Source organism: Balaenoptera musculus, chromosome 20 (assembly GCF_009873245.2).
Source record: "Balaenoptera musculus isolate JJ_BM4_2016_0621 chromosome 20, mBalMus1.pri.v3, whole genome shotgun sequence".
Lineage (NCBI taxonomy): Eukaryota > Metazoa > Chordata > Mammalia > Artiodactyla > Balaenopteridae > Balaenoptera > Balaenoptera musculus.
The window spans coordinates 1,674,025-1,687,143 of record NC_045804.1 but is presented as its reverse complement, the minus strand read 5'-3'; the positions used below and the strand labels follow the sequence as shown (position 1 = coordinate 1,687,143).

At 44.1% G+C, this 13,119-nt stretch overlaps 1 pseudogene; it reads right to left on the bottom strand.

The window, feature by feature from the left end:
• Nucleotides 1-12,165: 12,165 nt before the first annotated feature.
• LOC118887607 lies at nucleotides 12,166-12,247 on the bottom strand (annotated as a pseudogene).
• Between the last annotated feature and the right edge of the window lie 872 nt (nucleotides 12,248-13,119).

The following is a 13,119-nucleotide window of genomic DNA, read 5'->3' as shown; positions in this document are numbered from 1 at the left end:
GTAACAGAAATAAAGCCTTTAAAGAGGTGATTAAGGTCAAATGATGCCATTCATTTGGGCCCTAATCCAATTTGTCTGGTGTCCTAATGAGAGGAGATTAAGACACACGGAGAGACACCAGGGGCACGTGGGCTGAGGGATGGCCGTCTGCAAGCCAAGGAGAGAGGCCTCAGGAGAAAACAACATTGCTGGTACCCTGACCTCAGACTTTCCGGCCTCTAGAACTGTGAGAACATAAATTTCTGAAGTTTAAGCCCCACAGTCTGTGGTATTTTGTTACGGCAGCCTGAGCAAACTAATACACCTGTGAAATGATCGTCAAGGCCTATTGGGTCCTAGGTCTCTTTGCTCTTACGTTGCATACCATGCATTTTTATCCTCTCATGCCTTTGCACATGTTTGCTCCTCAGTCTGGAACGCCCCTTTTCTCAGTGGCAGAAGCAAAAAATTCCCACCCAGTATCGCATGTGCTGTCGTAGAACCAACAGGCTACAAGCAGTAGTGATACGTGTGGTTTCCAGGCTGAAAGCATTGAAAGGCAGGTGCACATTCTCCACTTTTGGTGTCTTCCCTGCACAGCGCTCGTGAAGGCATGTGGACCATGGATGGTAGCAGCCTGCATCCCTGAGTCATGGCATTGAGGGAGTGCCCTGGACATTGCCAGGGCAATGAATTAGCATCTGCATGAGAGAAGCAAATCTTTGTTGTGTTAAACCTTTGTTACTGCAGCATAACCCAGTCTGTCCTGACTAACACACTTTCATTCTCTGCTGGTTAAAATTGTCATCGTCTACGTTCCAGTTTAAATGCTGCTTCTTTCTTTAAAGCTCTTCTAAACCAACCTAGCCCCAGTCAAATTAATCTCTTTCCTTTACACTTTCACAGCATGTGTAACTTATGTCAATTTGACACTTAAAGCTTAGTATTATGCTTAGTGATCCACACATAGAGTTAGTGACACAGAATGAGTAAGACTGTGAATTCGGGAACCAGACTGACTGGGTTCATATCTCAGCCCTGCCATTTATCAGCAGTGGGACTTTTGATGAGTTACTTAATCTTCCAGGACCTTGATTCATATTTGTTCTTCTAGGACCTGCCAGAGCACCTGGTACAATAATTAATTGTTCCAATAGTACCAGCTTGCTAGCCGCCTTCTGTTTTGTCTTGCAGATCGAAGCATCAGTAAAAGACATGCAGAACCAGAGACAGGGGTCAAAATGCAAAGCCAGAGGGTCCTGTAATCAGGGGTCCTTGTGACTTAACAGGTGATACAGCCTGTAGCTCAGGCCAGGCCAGGCCTGGAACAGACTGCAGTTTTCTCCTACAAATTAACTCAGACTGGAGGGGTAGGACTCAGAGGGAGGAAGGAAAGATACATCTGATCTTACTTCTTGAAACCACTTTCCCTGAGGTCATCATTTTTAGGTGTGCACCAACATGGTTTATGATTCTTTTTTCTACTAATGTGATGACTTACCTTGATTGATTTTAGTATATTGCATCACTTGCATTCCTGAAATAAACCCTAGCTGGATGCTTGATTTTATTTGCTAGTAATTTATTTAGGATTTTGCATCTAATGTTCACAAGTGAGGTTTTTTTCCCCCTCCTGACACCCACCAGTTCTCTAATTCTCTGATACCAACTGGGTGTCTAACAATTCAACTCAATTTTGCCACTGTCGACTGAAAAGAAAAAACGCACAACCTAAAAGTTGTGAGTTATGTTTTATTCTGGGACCTTACCGAGGACTATGGCCTGGGAGACAGCCTCTCACATAGCTCTGGAGAACATTCCAAAGAGGCAAGGAAGGAGTCAGGATATAGAGGAGTTTTTGCTGAAAAATAAATTGTGTAGTCGAACATCAAAAGATTACTGCTACTCACAAAAAACAAACACGTCAAGTAAATGATTTTAGTCCTTTTCTATGTATGGGGAGATGCAAGGGTCTGGGCTCATTGAAATTCCTTAGATCTGCATCTTAACCCTCTGGGGCCAGTAGCCTGTTTTTCTCCATCTGGCGTTCCCCCGACTTGGCCGCGGGCACCATTCTTTGCTTGCTGAAATGGCCGGCCACTTTTTTTTGTCTGAAATCCTAACTACCTGGAGTTAGGTGTGGGGGGCTCAGTCCCACAAGACCCCCCCCCACTTCAGACACCAGTCCCAAGGCTCAGGTCCCCGGTGCTTCTGACCAACTGGCTGTAAACTGGGGGCTTCCACATGCCCGCCCCCACCCCACCCACCAAGTTTAGATATTTCATTAAACGACTCACGGAACTCAGGGAAGTGCTTTCCTTACTGCTGCCGGTTTATTGTAAATAACAGGGTTCTGTAATAGGCAAATGGAAGAGAGGCGTAGAGCAAGATACGGGGGTGAGGGCACGCTTGGAGGCGCCATGCTGTCTCCGGGCAGGTCGCCCTCCTGGTTCCTTGATGCGCTCGCCAACCCAGAAGCGCTCTGAACCCTGTCGTTTAGGAGTTTTTATGCAGGTTTCATTATGTAGACACGATCATCGATCATCGATTGAATCATTGGCCGTGGGTGATTAGCTCAATCTCCATCCCTCTTCCCTCCCTACAGCTTAGGGGGCTGGGCTGGAAGTTTCAGTCCTCTAATCAGGCCTCCTCCTTTCTGGTGACCAGCCCGAAGGGCCTCCAGGCACCAGCCACCTCATCAGCATACAAGGGACACTCTTGTTACCCTGAGATTCCAAGGGGTTCAGAGCTGTGTGCCAGGAACCTGGACAAAGGCCAAATATTTACTTTTATTATATCACAACGTGAGTGACTGGCCAGTGATTTTTCCTTCTTGTAAGATTCTAGTCCAATTTTCTATCAAGGTTATGTTGGCCACATAAAGAGTTGGGAAGTATACTCTGTTTTTCTATTCTCGGGAAGAGTTTGTGCAAGATTCGTGTTATTTAAATATTTGCAAGAATTAACTGGTGAAACCATGTATGCTTGGAGTTTTCTCTGTGGGAAGTTCTTGAATAACTTCAATTTATTTATTAGATATTAAAATTTTCGTTTTCTTCAGTGGGCTTTGGAAAGCTGCATTTTTCAAGAAAATTTTCCATTTCATCTGAAATTCCAAAATTTTAGTGTAAAGTTTAAAAAATAATATGTTTATTAATCCTTTTGATGTCTGTAGGCTCTGTAGTGACTTTCTTTTTCATTTCTAATATTGGGAATTTGTTTTGTTTTTGTAGGACAGTATCGTTAGGAGTTTACCATTTAAAGATATTTTCAGAGAGCCAACTTTTGATTTTGTTGATTTTCTCTGTTGTATATTTGTGTTCTACTTCACTGTTTATCATCTTTCTCATTTACTTCTATTTTCCTTATATTTAATTTGCTGTTCTTTTAATACATTCTTGAAATAGAAGAATAAATCACTGATTTTCAGCCTACCATTTTTCTAACGTGTACATTTTTTTTTGATGTCTTTCTTCCATTGAATTCTTTTTTTAAAAAATATTTATTTGGTTGCACTGGGTCTTAGTTGCGGCTCGTGGGCTCCTTAGTCGTGGCATGTGAACTCTTAGTTGCGGCATGCGTGTGAGATCTAGTTCCCTGACCAGGGATGGAACCCGGGCCCCCTACATTGGGAGCGTGGAGTCTTATCCACTGCGCCACCAGGGAAGTCCCTCTAATGTGTACATTTTTAAGGTTATAAGTTTCTCTCTGTGCCCTGCATTAGCTGAATCCTGTGAGTTTTTATATAAGTTATGTCTTTATTATCATTCAATTAAAAATATTTTCTAATATCTGGGGGTTTTCTTTAGTTTATGAATTATTTAGGAATACATTTTTAAATTTCCAGACAATGCATATAATCTTTTTATTACTAATTTCTAAGCTTAATTCCACTGTGGTCAAATAACATTCTCTGAATGATTTCAATGTTTTGAAATTAGTTGAGGCTTTCTTTATAATCCACTATGTGGTCAGTTCTGGTATATATTTCACTTACACTTAAAAATGTAAATTCTGTCATTGTTGAGTACAGAATTCTATGTATAAGCCACCAGGTCAAGTTTGTTGTGTGTTTTATCTTCTATATCCTGATTGGTCTTTTATCTGCTGGTTGTATAAACTATTGAGGAAAGTGTCTTAGTTTTTCACTATGATTGTGGATTTGCCTCTTTCTTTGTTTAATTTTTGCTGTATGTAGTTTGAAGTTATGTCATTGACTATGTACAGATTTGTGACTTGTTATCTTCTTGTTGGGTTGACCCATTATGATATTTCTTTAGTTCTAGTAATGCTTCTTGCCTTAAAGTCTTATTTGATACTGGTATAGATACACTTGACTTCTTTTTGCTAGGGTTTGTGTAATCTATCTTTTCCCGTCCTTCTACTTTAATCATTCTGTCTCTGTATATTTAAAGTGTCTCTCTTAGAAGTTACGTGTTTTTTTTTTCTTTATCCCATCTGACAATCTTAGTCTTTTTCTTGTATTATTTAGTCCGTTTACATATAAAGTAACTGCTGATATAGTTGGATTTATTCCTACTTTCATAGTATTTTTTTTTCTATTTGGCTAATCTGTTTTATGTCCCACTTTTCTTTTTTCTTGCCTTCTTGTGGTTTAATACAATATTATCTCTTACTCTATTCCCCACCCCAAACTTGTAGGTTATATGTTCTGTTATTATACATTATTTTCTTTTAGTTGATATCCTAGAGATTAGACAATATGTAATCTTGTCTTATTTCTGTCTAATACAATTTATTACTTTTACCAGTTTCCCAGTACTGCTAGAACCTTAGACAACTTTAGCTTTCCTAAAAGTTTATCACTTTCCTCTTTTTGTGTTGTTTCATACATTTTTAGTTCTACACATAAATTTAACTCCACAAGACATGATAATTGTTGGGTTGACATTTAATATTTATTAATAATTCCCCATATTTTTATCCTTTCTGGTATTTTTCATTCCTTCCTGCATTTCCATGTTTCTGACTAGGATGATTTTTTTTTTTTAATGATTTTATTTTTAGCTGCGTTGGGTCTTTGTTGCTACGTGCGGGCTTTCTCTAGTTGTGGGGAGCGGGGGCTACTCTTTGTTGCGGTGCACGGGCTTCTCATTGTGGTGGCTTCTCTTGTTGTGGAGCACGGGCTGCAGGCGCGCAGGCTCTAGAGCACAGGCTCAGCAGTTGTGGTGCACGGGCTTAGTTGCTCCACAGCATGTGGGATCTTCCCGGACCAGGGATCGAACCTGTGTCCCCTGCGTTGGTAGGTGGATTCTTAACCACTGTGCCAGCAGGGAAGTCCCAAGGATGATTCATTTTCATTCTGCAGACCTACTGACAATGAATTCTCTCTTGCCTGTTGTGACCAGGAAATTATTTTTAAAATCTTTGCTGGTTGTTCTATAAAATTAATCAGCAGAAAAATTATATTTGGCCTTTCTCTTATGCCCCTTCCCTATTCAGACCATTCTCAATCATAAAATTGGGGAACACTGTAATGCCTTTTATGGGGTGAAGGTCAAGGGCCTGAAAAACATCAATTGAGAATATATCAATAGATTGAAGATGAGGGAGATCTAAGTAAAACGCATTTTGATTAGCATGTTATATGTACGTATATTTTAATCGAAATATAATATTCACTTAGAAAAGACAACATATACAGATCTTTTGAACATGTTTTCACAAACATGATTTTCACAAACAGAATGTGGTGCATATATTTTAAATCATTAAATTCTGTTTAAAGAAGCAGAATTTTGCATCACAGGCACACGTTACTCACTGTTCAAGCAGATGGCTTCCTGAAGAAACCTGTGTGACTTTGCACTAAGTGGCCCTCTCCATCAGACCTCCCTGACTGCCCCAGCTGTGATCTTTCTTCTTGTCAAGGTGCCCTCCGCAATCCAGTTCACCTGTGCTTCAGGCAGACAGAGACAGGGTCTCCCAAGCAGCCTTCCGGCTTCCTCTGCCCCCAGGGAGGAAAGTCTTTGTGTGACCACTCAGTACCCTATCTTTCTGCTCCAGGTGCAACTTCACGGAGGTCCAGCTGGATGGGGGCTGTAAACAGAAAAGATTGAACCAAGTCACTTGCATTGTACTCCAGCTCGAGAAAGAATATGGGGAGAGCATCTCTGAAAGAGATGTTCAAAGAGACAAAATGGCTTATCTTGTCTCTAGCACCATGGATGAGAGTGCTTTTACCCAGGAACATGAAGATCTAGCTAACCTGACAGGTACATCTGTAGGGTGAAGACACCCAATGCCATTAAACTTGGGTATCATTCTTGTTCTGATTCCATGCCATGTGTCTCCAATATGATATACCCATAGTATATGAATCTGGACTCCCATGTAGATCTTCTTTCAAGAAGGAACACACTGTTGGTGAATAAAGTTTGCCAGCTGCCTGATAGGTACATTTTTCACTAGAAAGGAATTACCTTACACTCCGGGTTTGTACATTGGTCCCTTTTGAGTTTGGTTAGCATTAGTGTGTCCTCTGGAGCCTGGTTATCTCTGTGCGAATGGTGTAGGTTTCTGGCCCTACAGGATGGAGGACCAGACACTGGAACAAGGACACTGTAATGTCTTGTTACTGTCATCCTTAGGCAGGTCCTGCTTGAAACTGCAAGTTTAGTAACATACTGGTAAGTCACTTCAAAGCTCCCCTTGATAGAGGTTTGCACCAAACACATGAAATTGCCTTAAGAGCTTCTGTTGTTACTTCAGCAGCTAAGTCATCATGAATAAAGCTGAAGACAGTCCCTGTACTAAATTTTATTCTATAATGTTAGGGCAAGTTTCGAGTGAATGTCACTTCATATATACATACAACATACTTAAGCGTTTCTTAGCTACATTCTATTTATAGCAGGAAATGTTAATCATGTTTTACTAAAGTAGGTCCTTGAACAAATGTCCAAGGTTTGTCATTCAGAAGCCCTGAATTGTAGAATTTCCACTTGGAACAATCCGTGTTTTTCAAAGTAATTATTCCTATTGCTTTATGAATAATATGCTGATAATACGCTGATAATACTGGCGCAGTGACGTTAAGATGTTATTTACTGTCCATGATGTACAAAGGAGGAAGGGTGAGGAAGGTTCACTTCCTTTTCCGAATGTTAACGGCTTGTAGTACTTCATTATTTATGGACCAGTTTCTCCAATGTCTGTAAAACTGAAACTATCCTTACTGAAATCCAGTCAGGTGATTTTCAAAAAGTAGTTCTGAAATGTCTTTTGAGAAGTGAGAGTGACTCTTGCACAGGTCTGTGCTCACGTGAATGATTTATGTCAGCGTCTCCCAAAAATGTGTTCTGGTCAAAACCGCGTTGGGGAGATATTAGTAGGGTGTTACTCAAGTTTCTGTGGTCAAATGCTTGAGAAACACCCGGCTCAACAGAGTTAGATGAGTTCCATTACTGCAGAGCTTCTCAGAACAATTTAATATTCTATCAGTAACTGTGGCGAGAGACCGCAGTTCAAATCCCAAACTTGTCCATCTTTTATTTTCCCCTCAGGAACACACTGCGGTGAAAGTTTCTTTCTATGAAACATTCCCCCAACACAGTCTCCTAGTATCAGAGAAGGTAAATCCGGTTCACTAAAGAACATATGCTACAGTACAATCACACACAGTAGGACAGGATTACACACAGTAGGACAGGATCACATATGGTAGGACACGATCACACAGTAGGATGGGATCCCCCCCAGTAGGACAGGATCCCACACAGTAGGATAAGATGATACATAGTAGGACAGGATCCCACAGTAGGACGGGATCTCCCCAGTAGGACAGGATCCCACAGAACAGGATGGCCGATACCATCCTCACTTTAAAATCGAGGACACTGAAGTCAAAGTCTAGGCAGTCAGCGCCTGTAGCGAGCGCGGTCCTGGAAGAGGAAGAACCGCGGCCAGTGCTCCGCAGGGATCTAATCGCCAGGCCCACTTCCGGGCGAGAGCTCGGTTCTGAGCCTCACCCTGCCCGCCCCCCGCCGGGGGAGGCCGTGCCGACCTTCCGGGCCGCCCTCTCCCCCGGCGCCCAGCTCCTTCCAGGGCGCAGGGCCTCGTCGTGCGCCCCAAGTCCTCCCCCCGCATTTGCACACGACGAAACACGAAGACACACTTGTTTGTTTTAGCTACTTGACTGTTTTTCACACAGGCAGCCGGGCGTTCTCTCAGATACACCAAGACAAGCCTAAATCACGTATTTCTAGGGCGGGTTTCACCACGGCCTGAGGAGTTGTAACGAGGAAACAGGTCCCCAGCGCTGGGGGCTCGAGGGGCCAACCCCGAGCCCCCATTTCGGGGAAAAGGCCCCAAACTTCCGGGGTCCGCGCCGCCCACTAGCTCCCCGTAGGAGACCCACACCCAACCGGCGCCCGGGCCCGGAGGGGCGGGGCCGGAAATGGCCCCCGGCGGAACTCCGCCGCCGGGAGCCTGCGCTTCCTCCCTAGGACTTTGGAGGTGTCCGCGCCTCTATGGTCTGGGCCGGGCCCGGCCCCTCTGCGGGAAGGGAGGGGGCGCTGGGGACCGCGGAACCCTTCCCTGCCCTTTCGTATCTGCGCACCTGGCCGCACTGCTAGCAGAGAGGCGGAAATTCCCCTCATCACGATGTTTAAAAACGGAGATGCAGGAACACAGTAGGGTTCCCCCAAACTCCCCATCAGTTTTCTAGCCGGTTTTTACCAGGGCAGGCGCACATCCATTTTTTAATGACGTGAAGTCTAGCTTTCATGCAATCACACAGCTGAAATGACCCTAAATAATTTTTTTTTAAAAACGTTTTACACCGAAGTGCCTTTTGAACGTGAACCCCAGTCTGGGTGCTGGACCTGCGGCTCTTGTTTTCTTCTCCCAGACGCAGCCCTCTTGTCCCCTAAAACGGCAGGGATGAACGGGCACACCTGCCCTTGCCTCGCGCCGGCGCCCCCTCTGGCTCACCTGTGGATTCAGAGGGTCATGTTAACAACTTTGAGATAGTACCCTCTTATTTGGGTTTTCTGGTCTAAGAAGGGAAAACTATGCACGTACAAATACAGAATCTAGAAAAATTAGAATTGTCTAGGTATAAGAAACGTAATAGCACCCAACACAAACAAGGGCATGGTGAAATTAGTTCATTCTGGGCAAACGGAATGTAAATATGCGATCCTGCTGAAAAACTACTTGGTGCTCTGTGTCAGAAGCCATGGAAGAAGTAAGTTCAGACTCTGACACATGAGATGACCATCTGTGGAAAACTCATCCCAGTCCAACAATCCGAGAGAGAGGAAAAGCTGCATTTTTGAGGTGACTCTACCATGGACAGCTGTTGATTTTGCTTGCCTAGCACCCAGTGTTCTCTGTTTCTGGTTTTCACACCATGATTTTTCTGTGGGAAACCAGCTAGCTCTCAGTTCACGACTGAGGCGGGCACGGGATGCAGTTCCTGGCCGATCTGAGGACCCTGGCATCGCGTGGAGGTGAGGCGTGAAGTCAGAGGCCAGTCTGCCTGGGTCCCAGTCCTGGCTCTGATGCTTAATAGGGGCAAAAACTTCAGCTTGTTATTTTTTCTCTTTACTCATTAAAAAATTTTTTTTAAATTTTATATTGGAGTAGAGTTGATTTACAAGTGATTCATATATGTACATCTATTCTTTTTCAGATTCTTTTCCCATATAGGTCATTACAGCGTATTGAGTAGTGTTCCCTGTGCTATATGGTAGGTCCTTGTTGCTTATCTGTTTTATATACAGTAGTGTGTGTGTGGTAATCCCAATCTCCTAATTTATCTCCCTCCCCACCTTTCCCCTCTCTTGACTCATTTGTTGACTGGGGGTCTTAATAATAGACAACTACTCCTAGGTTGTTGCGAGCCCTCAGTGAGTGGGCAGGTACACTAAGGCCTGTTATGCGAAACCATTATGATTTCATCTGAGCAGTCTCTTACCACCTTTCTGTTCTTTCCTTTTCTTTTTTGCCTTCCACATACTCCCACACCATCCACTGCACTATCCCAGAATTATATTTTATGTCTTTCTTTTCTACTGGAGACATCTTCAAGGCAGGACCGTGTCTTATTCACCTTTATACCACAGGTGCTTGACATGGTTCCCAGCCCAGAAACGGTGCTCAGTCAAGGTTTGTTGAACAAAACTGAGTACTCCCTGACACAGAGCAGAGAACGCTGGAACAATGAATGAAAATGTCGTGAATCCTAGAGGAGAAACAAAAGGGAAATGGCGAAAGCCACATGAAACTAGAACAATTTTCTTAACAAAAATGGTGTGATCCCTGGAGATTGCAGACTCCATTTCTTCCTGGCCCTGGACTTGCTCTCTTACGGTGGGCAGGTGAGTTCCAGCAATAGGCTGGTACCCAAGACTGACTTTCTGAATTCCTGCTTCTTTTTTTCTGCCTTGGAACCTATTTCTTCCCTTGGGGACTGGCCAGGAGAAATAACCACCGCCTTCAAGGAAATCAAATCTTCTACCCGCAAGATATCAGACACCGCCCTGCAAGCCCAACGTTCATGTGCAAAACTTCACACATACGATGCAGTGAAGAGTGGGCTTAAAAGGGCAGGCTTCCTTAGGTGCGTGGAAGAGGTGGATCGGGGCAGCCAGAAAACCCTTTCTAAGGGGTGATTGCCCAGCCTCTGAGGGTGATATTGGGTGAGTGATACCAGCCATACAAGACTCCCTTGGAGCCACACCCATCTGAGACTCAATCATTCTCAGAGTCGGAAGAGATGCAGCCATTGAGTGTAGTGTAGGTCTTGTCTACAACATCCTAGACCACGGCCTCTTAAGCCGCGAGTATTCCAATGACTCCCGGTTCTCCTGGTCCATGAGATCACCCCTGAAGTTTCTGGAACAGTTCTAGTTGCTATAAAGTTTTCTGCTCAGTCTTTATGTAACGATGCTCTGGTTCAGGTTTTGCTAATCCTTAGCAGTTTTTGGTGCTGCAAAATGAATCCAACAGATATAGAAGGACCTTCACCTCCCGTCCAGTGATTCTGTGGTCACTGATGTCACATTAACAGGAGTATTTACACCTCAGAGATTGGCAGTGCCACAATCAGATCTACCCCCTGCCAGAACCAAAACCAAAACCCAGAGACCGCTGCTCACAAGCTGCTGGCTGACCTTATTCTTGGTGAAACTCATCGATTAGCAGGGGATGTAAGATGTTCACCAATGATGTCCCACCCAAATTTGTGCATGGAAGAATGCCACGGGGATGGCATCAACTCAGTGGTGAAGGAATGGGGAGGAGGGAGGTGTCAGCAGAACCTGGTGGGAAAGACTTGGGGGCAGAAAATCCACCACAGGCTGGTGAAAAAGCAGACTTCAAGGCTGGCGAGAGAAAGAAACTCCATGTCGCGGGGCAGTGACACTACAGGTGACAGTTCAGATCGGGCCAGACTGGGAGAGAATGAATTTCATTAGGGAGGTGATGGAGAGCCGCTGAAGATTGTTGAGAAAGAGAGGGGGCCTTATAATAGCAAAACCTGGGGAAAATTATTTCTCTGAGCTTGCACTTTAAAAAATTGAGGTATAATTCCCATACCATTACAATTCACCGTTTTCAAGTGTACAGTTCTGTCCTTTTAGTCTATTCACAAGGTCGTGCAACCATCACCACTGTCTAATGCCAGAACATTTTCATTATCCCCAAGAAGAAACTCCATACTCATTAGCAGTCACTCCTTCCTCCCCTAAAGGTTTGCACTTTTTGCAAAACACCAAATTTGGTTGTCTGTAAAGTGACTTGAGTTTGAACCCAGGAGGGCTGTGTACCAAACATAAAGAGGGAAAGGGAAAGAGCAGAACTGGCTTTTCCAAGGTTCAGGTTATGTAACCAGACATTATCTATCTATCTATCTATCTATCTATCTATCTATCTATCTATCTATCTATCTATCTATCTATCATCTATCATCTATCTACCTACCTACCTACCTAGAAAGAGAAGAGAGAGAGAAGAGAGAGAAAGCAGTACTAGACCCACACATGGGAGCAGAGAGCATGGGTGAAGTTGATCTTCAAATGCAGCATCTGGGTGACGTGGAAGCTATGGGTGTCAGAAGAAAATTCTTTTTTATTTTTTATTTTTAACACCTTTATTGGAGTATAATTGCTTTACAATGGTGTGTTAGTTTCTGCTTTATAACAAAGTGAATCAGTTATACATATACATATGTTCCCATATCTCTTTCAGAGAAACTTCTCTAGTAACGAACTATAGAAATGATCCCTGAGAGTATAGTCTTAGAAGAAAATTCCTGCATGGGCTAATATTTTTATTTCCTTGGCATCTCCTGTAGCGTTCATCTTCCTGTACCCTTCCAGACATCGCTGTTCCTGGGGAAGCCAAGGGAAAGAGAAGACGCAGGAACTTTGGAAGCCCTAAGAAAGACACTTGCTCTCCGTGGACAGAGGTGGCCGCTGGGAGCAGGACAGGGGCTGGAACCCAGGGTTTTGGAGGCTGAGCCACCCCACAGGCAGGGGGAGCATCTGAGTATCAGTAGACGACCCTCGCTGGCATGCTTTGGGTTTAAAAATCCTTCGCAGGATGGGCATGTTTGACAAAAGAGAAGGATTTCAGTAAGATTGACGCAGATGGGGTGCACCAAGTAATACATTTTCTTGGGGTCTCTTCTCCTAAGGTGGGTCCCTCTTGCCCCTCTCCCCCACCCCTCCCCGAGCACGTGTGGCAGGAATGGTTGGGGGCACGTCCATGGTGGCACTCAGCTCTTCGGCTCTTTTGAATGTCTGCCACGTGGAATCCCGTTTTGGGGTGGCTGGTCTAAGTCCAGAGAGGCCTCGCTTTGTAGGGAGCGCTAAATCCCACTCTGCCAGCCTTCAGGCTGATTGAGCTGTGTATTTATTTACCTTCACTTATTAAAGTCATGTGACTTTCAAACTGGAGGGGAATTTTGAATTCATCAAGTCGGACTCTTTCTTATTACTACTGAGAAAGTAGAGACTTGGAGAGATTACGTGACTTGATCAGATTAACCCCTGCCACTAATTCACGGTGACAGAAAGCAGGTCAGGGGTTGCCTGGGGACAGCGGGGGGAGGGATCACAAAGGGCATAAGGAAACTTCGGGGCGTAACAGATGTGCTCCCCATCTTGACCG